This window comes from Notolepis coatsorum (genome assembly GCF_963971535.1).
Source record: "Notolepis coatsorum genome assembly, chromosome: 2".
Classification (NCBI taxonomy): Eukaryota; Metazoa; Chordata; class Actinopteri; order Aulopiformes; family Paralepididae; genus Notolepis; species Notolepis coatsorum.
Genome location: NC_140166.1, coordinates 161,205,397 through 161,218,773, shown reverse-complemented (window position 1 = coordinate 161,218,773; position 13,377 = coordinate 161,205,397).

The following is a 13,377-nucleotide window of genomic DNA, read 5'->3' as shown; positions in this document are numbered from 1 at the left end:
ACAACAAGAGGGTCAAGGGTCAAGATCAAGAGGGCTGGCAATACTGTATCGACAAAATGGCCGGAGCTCTCTGCACTGATAAGAATACCATTTTCGTCCCTCTGTCTTTGTCTTTTTTTTTTTATCTTTCATGAGGTAAACTTTCAAGCTACTTATCACTGCAGCTGCTACGCGTGTTGACTCTAGTTTGTATCACAAACAGACTTGGTTTTGAAAGGGTACACACCTGAGTTGGTAATGGACTGACTTTATCTACTTTAAACAAGTTGCAACGTTTGATAGCCAGGCCTGTTCACACCTAGAAACAGAGGAGGAACAATCTTATCTGCTACTGTTCTCTCCAACCTTATTCGCATTATAAACTATTAGTCAAATATACTTTTGAAAGATAGGGGATAGGGGAAACCCATGTGAAAGTATCCTGAGGGACGTTGTACGAGAGAAGAAGAACTGAGACTTTTGTTCAAATGTTTTGTAGTGTTCAACTACGGCTGACCTCGACTAGTCGAATAGTCGACTAATCGATCTAAAGGAGCCGTAGTCGACTGCCAACCTCTTAGTAAAAAAAAAAATATATATACTTTTTTTTATTATAATTTTTTTTAACATTCTTTCCAAAAGCAAAGAGGCCTAGAAGCGTGACTAACGCTAATGGTACGCATACCAGCGAGGCTAACTGCCTAAGAAAACGGGCACAGAGGCACTGAAAGAGGATTTCACCCATCTAATGAACACACTAGACAAATATCAAGATGTAGCCATCAGTGGACCAATTGCATGCTTTCGCAGAGGACAAGAAGCCTTCAGTAGACTCCTTCAGACATTAAGCACCCGCCACAGCCCAAATGGAATGACATTTTTTTTTAAAGATTTGTCATGGTTTATTTTTTTTATTTGTTTGCACTGGTAGTCGACTACCAGTCGACTATCTGCAAATTTTGGCCAATCAAAGTCGACTATACAAATCCTTAGTCGGGGACAGGCAGCCCTGTCGTCATGACGGCACGAGGAGCACACCGGGGCCATGTGAGGAGAGCGATGTGGGCTTCAGTCTGTCCCACAAAGGCCCAACCACGCCTGGACATACACATAGGATAAACAGTCCATAAAGAATAACCAAAAGGCCTAGAAGATTTATTGTACACATTGCCTTATGGTTACTTCAAATTGAACACGCTAAGCACATTGCACAGTATGTGTATCATACTTTATTCCGTAAAAACCTGTAAAATCCAATTCTGTTTTTGTGTTTTTCTTCCATTGAAGCACATTATTACACATACAGTAATGTTAAATAACTGCCAGATATTGAAAGATAAGATAAGATAAGTCAAGATATATATTGAAAGTTATCCTGGTAAAAGGGGCAAAAGCACTTAACTCCTGGCACAATTCTTGACTTTTATAACCAAAGAAACAAAATAAATCCAGGCGAAATGTTTGACACATATAATGAATTAGGTATAAAAGGGTTCAACACCACAAGAGATGATCTTTGACAATAATCTTTTGCAACCGCTCGGCCGTTAACCGATTCCGATGACGCTGTCCCATTTTTTCTGGCTCCTCCGTGACTTTGCCATTAAAGGGGGATTCCTCGCTCACGAAAATATCTCAGTAGATAAAAAATATGCAAATAAATAAATATGCAAATAAAGTACTAATATTGTAACTGTTATAAGCCATAAGTAGTAATATAGTTACATATTGTATTAAAAGTACATGTTTGACATAGTATTGCTGTGTGTATCAGGGCGAGTGGGTGGGTTAGATCAGTAATGAGAGTGCTCGCCCGCGACCGCAATGATTGTTGGTTGGACTCCAGTTTGTAGTGTATGTGTTGGACTTGGATACAAAAACGTGAATATATTACTTATGGCCATAAGATAACATACATTATGTACTCTTTTTCCTGTGGTCGATAAGTACTGCCGAGGTCACGGAATGGAGATCTTGGAGACTTTTAACTGTTCAGTGACACATGTATTGTACAGAAAAATCACTCAGCGACCTCCTTCTTTCTTTACTGTTCATTCATCTATCACGGTATTATTTAATTACAAAAGTGGTACCATGACGACACATAACGTTTACCAAGGCAAGTACCGCGGCAAAACCTAAGATTACCATTAAAGGCAGTGTGCGAACCATACCATGGTCTTCGGGGGAGCTCATTATATTTTGGGGGGGGGGGGGGGGGGGTCAGCAGCGCTGCCTCACAGGGAGGACTTTACTGTGACGCTTGCTGACATAGGCTATAGGTATGAGTAACGTTACAGAACCACACATGGTCCACACCACACAGGTGTCTGCATGCATGATGAAGACGCACATATTGAAATACACATGCTCAGATTAACCCCTCTGATCCAACACTAAAATTCACACACAACAGTCCTATTTACACATAAACACACGGATGAACCAATACCGAACAACAAGTCCACGACCAAACACATAGAGTCTAACATTATTATAGTAGGCAAATGTAATATTATCACACCAGTCAGCAGTGGCACCCTGGTCAGTACTCAAAGAGTGACGCACCCACACACGAGACAAGCGCAGCTGCGCATGTAACCAACGCACAACAATCATGCGATAGACATTTTATAAATGAGCAATAATGATAATAATACAGTTACTGTAATTAGGAAAAGTAGATCTTACCTAACACAGAAGCGACCACAAAGGCCTGGGATCAGCTGCCTGCGAGATGCGTCCTCACTTGCTGTTTTAAATGGGCACGCTAAAGAAGGGTAGTTATTCCAGACTGCTTTTACAGTATTAAAATTACTCGCCACCCACCTGATGGTGAAGATCTGCCCAATTCTCAAAATCTGCATGTCACAGAAGTAGTCCCCACAGCAGGTTGTTAGCGTCTGCATGTCACAGAAGTAGTCCCCACAGCAGGTTGTTAGCGTCTGCATGTCACAGAAGTAGTCCCCGCAGCAGGTTGTTAGCGTCGCCAGCAGTACATTTTAAATTGTCTGCGATTGAAGAAGTAGATGCTCCTACCGGCTCCTGCTCAGTCCAGTCGATTGGCTGCTTCGCCTTCTTTGTAAAACCAAAATTGGTTAGAAGGCTTACTTCTTTGATATTTCGTTTAACTTTCGACATTATCCTGAATACCTGTATTTTTTTTCTTTTAAAACGGCGGGTGAAGTTTGATTTGTGCCTGCAGGCTGCAGCGCCACCACGCTCCGAATGGTAAACGCAAGAATAGCATGCATGTTGCCATCTATTACGAGTAGGGTATATCTGCAGTGCCGCAACTCCATAGATTTATGCTATTGTCTATTACTGTGAGGATTGGTTCATTCCCCGCCACACGCTTCTTAAGGTACTGTGATGATTGGTCCGTTGCCTAACGCACACTTCTAGGTCAAGTATCAATTACCGTCACGCACCTGATGTGTGTTCTAATCAGCGCTCCAGAGGCTTCATATACTCGGACCTTCTGTCATTCGATGTCGGGTCGTTTTGAGTATTACTGCTTTGAATACTTCTGTTTCTGCCTGTTGTTCCCCGTTGCTGTGCCTCGTCTACTCTCCCTCCAGGACATCTGTGGATTGCCGCTGGTGAAGACCTTGTCCCCCCGTTTTGAGCTGCGCCTCGTTTACCCGCTTTACTCTTGCGCTTTGGTGAGTTTGAACCAAACCCCTTTTGGACTATTCTGTTTTTGTGTGTTTTGAAGAACACTGAAGAGTTCTATTTTTGCTTACACTTGACTCAGCTAAGTTGTGTGTTAAAGGAGACACTGAAGATTATAATTTTGCTTGCACTGGACTCAGCTGGGGTGTGTGTTTAGAAGAGACACTGAAGATTATCGTTTTTGTTTTGCACTGACCCTCAGCTAAATTGTGTGTTGTGGTGAACACTGACGATATCGTTTTGTTTGTTCTGGACTCAGCTAAGGGAGGAGGAGACCGCACTGCCTCCGTGTGATGTGGACTGTTATTGATCTCTCTCTCTCTCTATCTCTTTTCCACCTCGAGTTGAAGCTGGGAGTATCTGCAGAGCCGCTTCGGCGTCAACACCGTTTCCCCACCTCGAACACCAAGAGGATCTGCAGAGCCGCAGATAACTCTGCTGAAGGCAGTCTCCCTTTGTTTCAAGATTGTTACTTGCTCCTTTTTGACTCTGAAAATAAATATGCCCTAGTATTTGGCTAACTCTGAACTACCTGTCTGTGCCGTGCGATTGAGGTCGGTTTCAAACCCTAACATTACGACCCGACCATGACGACCTCAGCCGACACAGACAGGGTCAGGGCAGCGTTGGCGGTCCAGATCGAGTTGGTCAACGACCACACCCAACAGTTGGGTGCGGCTGCGGCTGCTTTACAGGACCTCCGGGCCGAGGTCCAGCTTATTCTGGATGCCATTGACACTCTGGCCACCCAGCAGACTACCCAGGGGTATCAGCAGGCTGTTGTTCTGCACCAGCTACAGGCTCTCAGTACAGCATTAAACACTCTGCTTTTAACCCCACCTGTCCCAGGAGTCTCAGCCAGCTCACCACCCGCGGCAGACCTCGCACCTCGGGAGCCCCGTCTCTCCGAACCACGTCTGTTCGAGGGTAACTTCGAGGATTGTGCCACATTCATCATGCAGTGTGAGTTGGTCTTCCTTCATCAACCCAGCTGTTTTTCGTCAGAGAGAGCCTGAGTAGCCTACATGACTAACCTGCTCACGGGCTGAGCAGCACAGTGGGTCACTGCTTCCTGGGCTATGAGGGCCGATTTTTGTTTCTCCTACCCAGACTTCTTGGCAGAGCTCTGAAGGGTTTTCCACCACCCAGCTCGTGGCCAGGACCCAGGAGCTCGGTTGGGCACCTTCCGGCAGGACAGTGGCAGTGTCAGAGACTACGCGCTGGAGTTCAGACTGGCCGCAACGGAGAGCGGTTGGAACGATCAATCGCTTCGTCTCACCTTTCTGAGGGGGCTCAACGACGCAGTAAGGGACCAGCTCGCGACCCAAGAGGAGCCCGATTCTCTCGAGGGCCTGATCAGCCTCGCTATCCGCATCGACGGACTCCTCCGGGAGAGAAGGCGTGAGCGAGCACGACTAGGACCCCCAGACGTTCCCCAGACCCCCCGTCCTCGGGACCGTTCTGCTGACCGTCCTGCCCCCTCCGTGACTGGTGGGTTTTTTCCCTCCCGGGCTGTGACCGAGGAGGAACCCATGTAGCTGGGACGCACCCGCCTTAGCCCGGCCGAACGGGAGTCCAGGCTCAGGTCCGGCCTTTGCCTCTACTGCGGCCGGGATGGACACCGTGTCTCCAATTGCCCTACCCGGCCAAGAAGACCAGGCTCGCCGGGACCCCGGGAGATCCTGGTGAGCTGTTTTTCCTGTTCCCCTACCCGTGCACCACCTAACCGTCTGACGAACGTCACCCTAGCCTGGGCGGACCAGCGGGCGACGGTGGGTGCACTCATTGACTCTGGTGCTGATGGGAGTTTCCTGGACGTTGAGTTTGCCACCCGGGCCAACATTCCACTTGAGGACCTCGATAGGCCCTTGGAGGTCTTCGCGCTGGATCATCGCCGCCTGGCTGACATCACTCAACGCACCTGTCCTGTCCTCCTCACCGTGGCTGGTAACCACGTTGAGAGACTCCAGTTTTTCATTACCAGATCCCCTCTTGTCCCGGTAGTCCTGGGTCGGCCCTGGCTCGCGCTGCATGAGCCCCACATCGCCTGGTCCTCCGGCACCATCAGGGGGTGGAGCCCCTCCTGTCATGCCCAGTGTCTTCAGGCGGCGTCCAGTCCTTCGCCCCGGGGTTCCCCTTGTGTCCCTGTCTCTAGCCCCCTCTCCGGGCCTCTGTCTCCGTCTCCGGCCTCCCTCGCCGGTTCCCTGTCCCTTTCTCCGGCCCCCCTCACCGGTCCTCTGTCCCCGTCTCCGGTCCCCCTCTCCGGGCCTCTGTCTCTGTCCCCCTCTCCAGTGCCCCTGATCGCCGGCTTCCTTCGGTCCCATCCGGGCAGGCCGGGGCCGAGTGGGTCGCCGGGTGGCTCCCGTGGAGGGGGGGTACTGTGAGGATTGGTTCATTCCCCGCCACGCGCTTCTTAAGGTACTGTGATGATTGGTCCGTTGCCTAACGCACACTTCTAGGTCAAGTATCAATTACCGTCACGCACCTGATGTTTGTTCTAATCAGCGCTCCAGAGGCTTCATATACTCGGACCTTCTGTCATTCGATGTCGGGTCGTTTTGAGTATTACTGCTTTGAATACTTCTGTTTCTGCCTGTTGTTCCCCGTTGCTGTGCCTCGTCTACTCTCCCTCCAGGACATCTGTGGATTGCCGCTGGTGAAGACCTTGTCCCCCCGTTTTGAGCTGCGCCTCGTTTACCCGCTTTACTCTTGCGCTTTGGTGAGTTTGAACCAAACCCCTTTTGGACTATTCTGTTTTTGTGTGTTTGAAGAACACTGAAGAGTTCTATTTTTGCTTACACTTGACTCAGCTAAGTTGTGTGTTAAAGGAGACACTGAATATTATCATTTTGCTTGCACTGGACTCAGCTGGGGTGTGTGTTTAGAAGAGACACTGAAGATTATCGTTTTTGTTTTGCATTGACCCTCAGCTAAATTGTGTGTTGTGGTGAACACTGAAGATATCGTTTTGTTTGTTCTGGACTCAGCTAAGGGAGGAGGAGACCGCACTGCCTCTGTGTGATGTGGACTGTTATTGATCTCTCTCTCTCTCTCTCTTTTCCATCTCGAGTTGAAGCTGGGAATATCTGCAGAGCCGCTTCGGCGTCAACACCGTTTCCCCACCTCGAACACCAAGAGGATCTGCAGAGCCGCAGATAACTCTGCTGAAGGCAGTCTCCCTTTGTTTCAAAATTGTTACTTGCTCCTTTTTGACTCTGAAAATAAATACGCCCTAGTATTTGGCTAACTCTGAACTACCTGTCTGTGCCGTGCGTTTGAGTTCGGTTTCAAACCCTAACAATTACGGTGAATTAGTGCGCAAATCATGAATCATACATCAAAATAGCCTAATTTTACGCATTATACACGATGATGACAATACAGAAAATTACAGAAAGATTTGAAATGCATGGCAAAAATAGCATTTATTGACAAATCATGTTTTCATGGGAGCTGATGCTTAGAAAACAAAAAATTCGAATTATTATAATCCCCCCCCCCCACGTGGTAAATACACAGGTCACAACATGTTTACAGGAACGTTTTGGAGTTGTATTTGGAGTGTATTTCGTGACTGTTGGGAACTAGGCTACACTGGCACACCTACTTCCAGTGAATGGCGCTAAGCTAGGCTAACGGTGCGGCTGTTCCCTAAGCCTAATGCATGCACAGAGAAGAAAAGGGTATGTATCTGCTTGTCTAACTCCAGGGTAGATGGCAAATAAGCTAATTTCCCAAAAAGTTGGCGTGTTCCTTTAAACTACCTATTTCAGTGAAGGAACAAGTGGTGATAGTTGAAACGTACTCTCCGTATCCATTGCCCCCATAAGGTTGTTCCTTATCCAGGAGGTATGGGCCACACCACAGCTTTATAATGTACCACTCATAAAGCTGTCATCACATTTAGGTTAATGTGGATGCCTAGTCATTCACACAAAGTGGAGAATCTGAGACATCTGCCCCGCCCTGCGCTAACGGCCGGGCCCACCACCGTCGGCTGGCAGCAGCTACCGGCCCGCTCTCTGCTACGTGGCGAGGGTGCAGGTGAACCCTGGCACCAATGTGATCAATGTGTCATTTGCGAAAGAGCCAATCGGGGCAAAATCCAGATTCGTCCAGGCTAAGACGACGCACACATGAAGTAGTTAGTAACACAATTTTACTTGCTAATCGTAGTCTAGGGCTAGTGGGTTAATAGCAACATATTGAAGTTCAAGTTGATTTTATTTGCCGTGTTCAGTAGACGGAATTGGAATTATATAATGTTCAAAGCTTGAAAAACAGAGCTTGGAAACAGAGGAGGAAAATAAACAAACCATACAGATGTATTACAAGGATACATGTAAGCAGACATTACATACAGACATTTCTACACATAAACATACAGTAGACAATTTTAGACAGCAGCAGCTATAACAACAACAACAACAACAACAACAACAACAACAACAACAACAACAACAACAACAACAACAACAACAACAACAACACCAACAACAACAACAAGTATTTATCTTGATGGCAGTGAGTGCTGCTCAGGAAGCACTATTTATTTTATTTTAATTATTTTATTTTAATACTTTATACTAATAAGTATCTTGCACAATGTCATCCTTAACTAATTGATGTTGATAATGATGTAATTGATGATGTAATTGATGTTGATAATGATGTAATGTCTTGAATATTGTTGTATTGTTATAACCCTTTCACTACCACACTACCAAATGGTTAACCCGTTCACTGCGACAATACAGAAGGTTAACCCTTTCACTACCACACTACAGATGGTTAACCCTTTCACAACCACACTACAGAAGGCTAACCCTGTCACTACCACACTACATAAGGTTAACCCTTTCACTAACACACTACATAAGGTTAACCCTTTTTATACAACAGCTTGCAAATTTCTCGATTCTGATTGGCTTAAACAGTCAAGTTACACGTGGGTATTTGTAATAACCCCACGCTCTTGGTCCCAGGACCCGGCCACAACCGCATTACTATCAATCCGCCATGCAAGTTTTTAGAAGTGAAAGCAAGATGGCGGACAGTAAACATTACGAAAGGTTCTATATCATGCTAGCTTCCGCTCAGCGTCATATTGCACATATCTCGCTCCAGTGTATATGCACTGAATACAATTTAAAAATGTACCTTTACATACCAACATCCTTCTGACCACACCCCCATCTGCTACCTATATAAGCAGGGGTGAGGCCACACACTCATCTCCTTCTCAAATTTCACCACAAACAAGTGCCTGTATATCACCACTTGAAATAGGAAAGGAAGAGAGGAAAACAGAAGACAAGGAGATACGTTGACATTGAACCTCCGGTCATACAGCTGGACTGTGGGAGGTACTGGCTGTTGTGAGAAGCTGGTTGCTTCCGAGCTGGGTGAGTAATGTTTTGCTTGCAAGCACTAGTTGTCTGTTAGTGCTATGGGGGCTAGCTGACAATTTTACGAAGGCCGGCCCCAGATTGGGGTCCTCTGCTCGGCTTCTTAAGCGGCGGATGGAGGATCTTGGTCTGACGCCCATGATGGTCAAACTAGTGGGCCGCGACCGAGACCTGGTTGAACCCGGGATTCTCTGGACAAGTTTGTGCTAGTTTGTGGCCTACTGTTGTTAGCCAGTCAGCTGTTAGCTGCGGCGCTAGCTCGTTGTGTTCACTAGCCTAGGAAACGTTAGCTTGTTGCTATCAGTCGTGCAGCTGTTAGCTTAATGCTACACTGTTGAACGTTACTGTGACTATAACATACCTTAAACACTCTGACTATGACGTCATCTTTGACAGAGGATGTTAGTCGACCCTACACCCGGGTGCCATGCCAGCGAGGACTTCGTCAACATGGAGAACGGCGGCTGGGTGGCGTAGCGGACATTACCCTCGTCACCAACGCAGGAGATGCCGGGTTCGACTCGGTGTCCCATTGACCAGTGTTGCAGTCCTCTCGGCCTGCGCTCAGGGTGAAGGTAGGAGTCCTGACCGGACTTTAAATGGTAAATGGTCATACTCGCCCTTCCTCGGGAAAAAGTTTTCCATCACAGAAAAACCCAACCAAGGGACCTCAGGGCGCGCTAAGAGCGAGATGCTCAGCCAGTACTCATATAACTAGGTTATAGTCATAACCTTTCGTTATATAAGCGTACTGGCCAATCGCGTCTCACTCTTCGCCATACTGAGATATGGGGCAGAGCAGACGCGTGGCCCGACAAATGTACCCCCTGAGGACCACCAGGGGGGAGGGGAGTCCCGTCCACCCGCCCTTCCTAGTGAAGAGGGTGCGGCAGTCAACTCCACCAAAGTGCGAAAAAAGAGGGAACTAGAGACCCCTAAAAACGCACAGCACAGGCGGGACCACGTGTGACACATCACCCCGTGGCACACAGGGCCGCCTCAGGGGGTGTGCGAGCAGTGCGGTCGCACAGGGCCTTGCGGGAAGGGGGGCCTCGCAAAATAAAAAATAAAAAAAAATTTAAAAAAAAAATATATATATTTTTTTTTGCGAGGCCCCCCTTCCCGCGAGGCCCTTTTTCATCACAGACCTAAAATCTAGTTTTGCTTATATGCTTATATATTTCACATTAGACACGTTTGTAGAATGTGTCTGACTTGTTCCTGCCTCTGCGGCTCTGCAGACTGCAGTTTTCCGGTTTCTGCGGCTTTGCTGCTCTACAGATTTTAGGATAGTGTTTCCGGGCTCTTCTCCCGTCCGCCGTAATACACCAAATAGAAGAAGAAGAAGAAGACACACGAGGTAGAGGGATGATCTAATTCAGCGCTATTCAGAGGAGCCAGTGGATGTCTTTTCAAAAGCAGCATGGATCAGAAGAAATTACACCGTGGGCCAAGAAAGTCTCCTTCCAACTTTACCATTGGCATTGATACTGCGTTATGGTGAGTCAACCTATTATTATATTCCCGCCGTGGACCTATCTCTCTCTCTCTCTCTCTGGAGCCAAACTGGCCGACTAGCTAATAGTACTACTAGTAGCTAACGGTGTGTGCCTGGTGTCAGCACCTGGCTGTATGTAGCCGCATAGCTTGCTTCTGCGTTAGCTAATGGTTAGCGATAGCCTGGTTGAGCTAACTGTTAGCCAGTTAGCTGTTTAGCTTCGACGTTAACTGCCGGCTGCGCTCGGCTGGGAACGTTCGTTTGATGCTATCAGTTAGCCTTGAGTTAGCTGTTAGCTTGTGCTACGACCATTGACATTAGCCGTGAGAATAGCAGGGGGTTCTGGCACTCTGACTACGACATCATCTTTGACAGAAGATGTAGTCGGGCCTGCACCATGACAAGGCTCTGGCAGCAGCTTATTTTTGTCCCGACAGCGAGAGGCCTTTCGTCAACGTGGAGACCTGTGTTACGGCCTTTCGCCCTGCGTTCCTCGTGCAGGTAAGATTAATGAAAATGTCATGACATTACCCCACTCTTCCTTCCTTCCCCTCCCGAATGTTTTGTTAATAACGATGTTTTTTTCCAGGCAAAACATATGCTACTTCACAACATTTGGAGATACGACATGTGCTGTGTGTGAATGTCTTGGTCGTTTGTGTAGCTTGGGTAGCGTTGGGCCGTTGGCCAAAGCTGTGTGTGGCCTGGTGTCACAGTACCTGGCTAGCCTATTTAGCTGATGTCGGCCATTGGCTCCTTGCTGCTTTGGTTTCTCTGGTATAGACCCTCTTCTCTTTGGATTTAAGTGTTGATCTTTGTCCTTTTGGATCTCTCATACATGCTCTCTCTCTAACACACACACATGCTCTCTCTCTCTCTCTCTCTCTCTCTCTCTCATACATGCTCTCTCTCTAACACACATGCTCTCTCTCTCTCTCTCTCTTTCTAACACACACAGTCTGCCTATGGCGGCCTTTCTCGATGGCTAGGCTGTGCTCGCTGAGTCTGTATAGTCAAGGATCTTCAGTCACAGTGCTCAGGTATTCTGCCACTGTGTACTCTCTGTTTAGGGCCAAATAGCATTTCAATTTCTTTCCAATGTGTCTCTCTCTCTCTCTCTCTCTCTCTCTCTCTTGGATTTAAGTGTTGATCTTTGTCCTTTTGGATCTCTCATACATGCTCTCTCTCTAACACACACACACATGACAAACACACATGTTCCCTCTCTCTCTCTCTTTCTAACACACACAGTCTGCCTATGGCGGCCTTTCTCGATGGCTAGGCTGTGCTCGCTGAGTCTGTATAGTCAAGGATCTTCAGTCACAGTGCTCAGGTATTCTGCCACTGTGTACTCTCTGTTTAGGGCCAAATAGCATTTCAATTTCTTTCCAATGTGTCTCTCTCTCTCTCTCTCTCTCTCTCTCTCTTGGATTTAAGTGTTGATCTTTGTCCTTTTGGATCTCTCATACATGCTCTCTCTCTAACACACACACACATGACAAACACACATGTTCCCTCTCTCTCTCTCTTTCTAACACACACAGTCTGCCTATGGCGGCCTTTCTCGATGGCTAGGCTGTGCTCGCTGAGTCTGTATAGTCAAGGATCTTCAGTCACAGTGCTCAGGTATTCTGCCACTGTGTACTCTCTGTTTAGGGCCAAATAGCATTTCAATTTCTTTCCAATGTGTCTCTCTCTCTCTCTCTCTCTCTCTCTCTCTTGGATTTAAGTGTTGATCTTTGTCCTTTTGGATCTCTCATACATGCTCTCTCTCTAACACACACACACATGACAAACACACATGTTCCCTCTCTCTCTCTCTTTCTAACACACACAGTCTGCCTATGGCGGCCTTTCTCGATGGCTAGGCTGTGCTCGCTGAGTCTGTATAGTCAAGGATCTTCAGTCACAGTGCTCAGGTATTCTGCCACTGTGTACTCTCTGTTTAGGGCCAAATAGCATTTCAATTTCTTTCCAATGTGTCTCTCTCTCTCTCTCTCTCTCTCTCTCTCTCTCTCTCTCTCTCTCTCTCTCTCTCTCTCTCTCTCTCTCTCTCTCTCTCTCTTCTCTCTCTCTCTGTACACTGTATATTGACTGTAGAACGGGAGCTCTCTCTCGCTCTCTCTTTTGCTATATGTTGACTGTATCATGCCCCGCCTCGGGCAGCGCTATTATTTAAGAATATGTTGACTGTATGGAAAAATATCCCTGGAGCGAAAAGAGCTCCGGATATTTTTGGCACAAAGACTGGATTAGGCCTCAGAGTCACACCGCTATTGAATAGACAAGCACTCAGGCCGCACCGAGAGAGCACACAGCTCACCCATGCGCTTAGCGGAGGTGATGGCCGGCAGGAATGCAGTCTTGAAGACAGCTGTTCCAAAGACGCCTGCTCAAGAGGCTCAAACGGGGCCTCAGACAACCGGCCGAGGACCAGTGGAGGTCCCAACTCGGAGACAGAGAACCTTCCACCGGCTTAAGACGCCGAGCGCCAAGCAGGAAAACGTTTCACAAGAGGGTGGCTGAACAACGTAACGCCCTCAAACCCCACATGACAAGAGGATATAGCCGCGGCATATACCCTCACCGTCGAAGCCGACAGTCTACCCAAAATAGACTGAAGGAAGGAAAGGACAGGGTCCAGGGGGCAGGACACCAGGTCCAAGCCCCCACTCTACACCACTCTTGGAAATACGCCACCTACCCGCGTAAGCCGTGGTAGAGGACGGAGCGCGCGCATGCCGGATAGCGTTAACCACAGAATAGCCAAGACGCATCCCCACCAATTCACACTGACAGCAGCCAAGCCTAGAGGCT